The 3,618-nt window shown below is 45.5% G+C and overlaps 1 long non-coding RNA gene across 1 annotated transcript; it reads right to left on the bottom strand.

Moving 5' to 3' along the window:
- Nucleotides 1–1,561: 1,561 nt before the first annotated feature.
- Nucleotides 1,562–3,440, bottom strand: LOC109956502 (uncharacterized). The gene is made up of 4 exons (XR_002274418.1): nt 3,245–3,440; nt 3,003–3,075; nt 2,783–2,902; nt 1,562–2,554 (listed from the first exon to the last, which is right to left on the bottom strand). It is a non-coding gene; the product is annotated as an uncharacterized LOC109956502 (long non-coding RNA).
- Nucleotides 3,441–3,618: the final 178 nt, after the last annotated feature.

Below are 3,618 nucleotides of genomic sequence, written 5' to 3'. Positions count from 1 at the left end.
TATATATATACATAGATAGATAAATACAAGAAACGCGCGCGCATGCGCGCGGACTTCAAAGGCGCATGACGTCAATGATTAAACCTAAGGTAAGAGGCACAGCTTCAGCTCAGTTTATTTTAAAACGTATACAGTGACAGTGACAAACATGTATCAAAGTAATTGTATTGAGATCAACACATTGAAAGAGCGACAATACACAGGAAAACTCAGACAGTCTACACCAGCTCGTCCAAAAGAAACGTCGCCTGTACACATGTCTAAAACACAGGAGCTCCAAGAGTCTACACCGAAGCTTGAAAAGGCTGCCCCAAAGACTGCAGAGGGACTGCCCTTATTGTGCCCAAAATTTATGTCAAGCAGAGAGTACTTGGACTCTCTAATAATCACACAAAAGCCACTGCACCAGGCAGGTAACGCGAAGCTCAAGCAGTCTACACCAGATTGTCCAAAAGAAACGTTGCCTGTACAGACGGCAGAGGGACCACCCTCAGACGACATGTCTAAATCTCAGCGAGTGCAAAAGGAGCGCAGAGACTCTACACCAGAGCTTCCAAAGCCCAGGCAAAGTACTTATCAGAAGGCAAAGTCCAGTTTGTATCAAACCTTCTTGAGAAGAGCTAAGGCTGCGTCAAAGGTTGCGCCAAAGACTGCACCATGTGATGCAGTCTTTGGGGTACAGCACCCTGAGAAGGTCAATCCCCTGCGCCAAAATAGAGACGACATGCGTACGTGCCTAATAATCGCACAAAAACCACTGCACCCTAGTGAGGCAGGTAACACGAAGCTCAGACAGTCTACACTGGATTGTCAAAAAGAAACGCCAGGTGTACAGACTCCAGAGGAACCACCCTCCCTGGAAGTCCAGGGTCCACTAGCCCCCCCAGACAGCATGTCAGCTGGAGAGGGCTGTTCCTACAATTACAATATGCTAGCATCCTCCTCGCAAAGTACTTATCAGAAGGCAAAGTCCAGTTTGTATCAAACCTTCTTGAGAAGAGCTAAGGCTGCGTCAAAGGTTGCGCCAAAGACTGCACCATGTGATGCAGTCTTTGGGGTACAGCACCCTGAGAAGGTCAATCCCCTGCGCCAAAATAGAGACGACATGCGTACGTGCCTAATAATCGCACAAAAACCACTGCACCCTAGTGAGGCAGGTAACACGAAGCTCAGACAGTCTACACTGGATTGTCAAAAAGAAACGCCAGGGGTACAGACTCCAGAGGAACCACCCTCCCTGGAAGTCCAGGGTCCACTAGCCCCCCCAGACAGCATGTCAGCTGGAGAGGGCTGTTCCTACAACTACAATATGCTAGCATCCTCCTCACACTCACCTCCTGACAGTAACACAGCTGTGGGGCCATTTGTGAACACTGGTATTCCAGCATTCAGTATATAAATTCTCCTCTAAAACTATAACATTCACAACAAAAGACAGCAATAGCGGGCAGCATGGTGGAACAGCGATTAGCGCTGTGGACTCACAGCAAGAAGGTTCCGGGTTCAAGCCACGGCTGACCTGGTGTCTTTCTGTGTGGAGTCTGCATGTCCTCCCTGAGCCTGTGTGGGTTCCCTCCGGGTACTCCGGCTTCCTCCCAGTTAAAAGAAATACAGCTTAGGTTGATTGGCGACTCTACATTGCCCACAGGAATGAGTGTGAGTGCATATGGTTGTCTGTCTCTACACTGTAAGCCCAGATAAGTTGAATTTACTTAAAAAACTGCCATGATTTGATCTGTACATTACATGTACTGAATGCAAAACCTCTCTCTTCCCCTCTGTACTCTCTCCTCTCCAAAATAAAAATTGAGAATCCAAGATTATGTCTAATTTTAATTTGAGGCCATTCATACATCTGTGGTCAGATCTTTTCAGTTTCTGTTGTGCCATAATTCAATAATGCAGATATTCAAAATTGTTTTTACTTTAAATTTGTTAGGCCATAAAATAGAAGTCCAAGTCTGGGAAATACCAGATACTGATTAAATGATTCTGAAAATTAGCAGTAATGGACGCTAGGAGAAAGGAATAACATTGTGGGATCAGACAGGAGCTTAGTCACACCCTGTTCCCTGAAAGTTGCTTTCACTCTGAGACTCTGTTCTTGTAAAACACTAGTTCAGTGTCTGGAGTCAGTATCAGCCTGAAGTGGCTCTACTCCAGTATTCCTAGTGCTCCCAGTGCTCCCTCCTGTAGCTGACAATGAGGTGCTTTAAAAAGTCTCACAGCCATATCTAATGTTGGAGGTTAAAAGTCCTCAGCCCTCTGTGACGTGGCTCCCTGAACTGCCAAATCACCTGCAGTTAGCTCTTCATCCAATCACTGCAGAAGAGGCCCTGTTTTCCCTGAAAACCTTTGCACTGAAGGTTTTAAAAAGGAATGCCCTGTGTGTAAACATCACAACACTGCCCTGTCACAGTCATTAAAAATGCTCAAAGTCCTCAGTGGCAGTCAGTGTACAACAGAGCTGAACTGTGCATCATGTCCTCAGTAATGATAGACTCTGATCTGGCTGCTCTTGGAGGATGAGGACTGATAGCAAGTGAACAGAGGTCTGGAAGGCAGAGTTAAAGACAATGAAAGGCACAACACTGTGTTCATACAACAGTCTGACAGTGATGCACTGATAGGAGGTTACTACATATGGTACCAGTTGATAACACTATTAGCCAACCCTAACCTATCATACCATCTCTGAATCTATCCCTATGTGTGTTTTTTCTTTTTTTTACACAATACTAATATTTATGTGTGTGGATGAGCATATGTGACAAAAGGATACACGCTGGTATCCTTCTTGCGCAACTCCAGCCACCTCTTGTTTCCGTCAATCAGCCCCTGTAGCCTCTGACTGTCTACCTGCGCTGACTTCTGCATGGGCCGCAGGCTATGACCAAGTTCACTGAGACACAGTTTCAGGTTTGTTGTGAGCAGTTTAAGAAAACCAGGATGTGTATGTAAGCTGGTAACAACTACATGAGTAAATGTGTACTGCAGGTTACCTAGCAGGAGTGTATGATGAGTAAGCTGAGGAAGTCCTCATTGTGCTAGAGGCGACTGGGTTCATAGCTGCACCTGGGGAACAGAACGATAGCTCAGGAACAACAACAATCATTACAGCTGGTAAAACCTCTTTATAATAGGTCACATAGTTGTCAGATTTGGCATGTAAGGACATCAAACAGTGTTAGTGGTGGACTCAATTATAAAACCAGACGAACTGATTTAGTGAAAAGGTTTTTACTTGTAATAACTAGGCAACCAATACACAGTCCAGGTTAAACAATCAGGTCGATAAGACAGTCCAGAGTCAGCACCGGTAAACAGGTATAGCCAGGAGATCCAAACTCGAGAGGTTCAGGGGAATAGCTCAGAAGGTCAGTACACTGCAGGCAATCACACACTGGAAGGGCATAGGCAATACACGGTGGTCAAAAACAACAATCCGAGGTCAGAAACAGAGAGTCAGGCAAGGTATGAATGCTGGAGAGTCAGAGCTGGAGTCTAGAACAATCTGGCAGCATCCTAGTGGGAGGACGCTGCTTAAATACAGGAGAAAAAACAGGTGAAACTAATACGAGTGATGAAGAGAGTAAAAAGACCAAAACTGTGGTGAAA

This window comes from Monopterus albus, unplaced genomic scaffold, assembly GCF_001952655.1.
Source record: "Monopterus albus unplaced genomic scaffold, M_albus_1.0 scaffold20.1, whole genome shotgun sequence".
Classification (NCBI taxonomy): Eukaryota; Metazoa; Chordata; class Actinopteri; order Synbranchiformes; family Synbranchidae; genus Monopterus; species Monopterus albus.
This window is presented reverse-complemented; position numbering and strand designations above follow the sequence as displayed.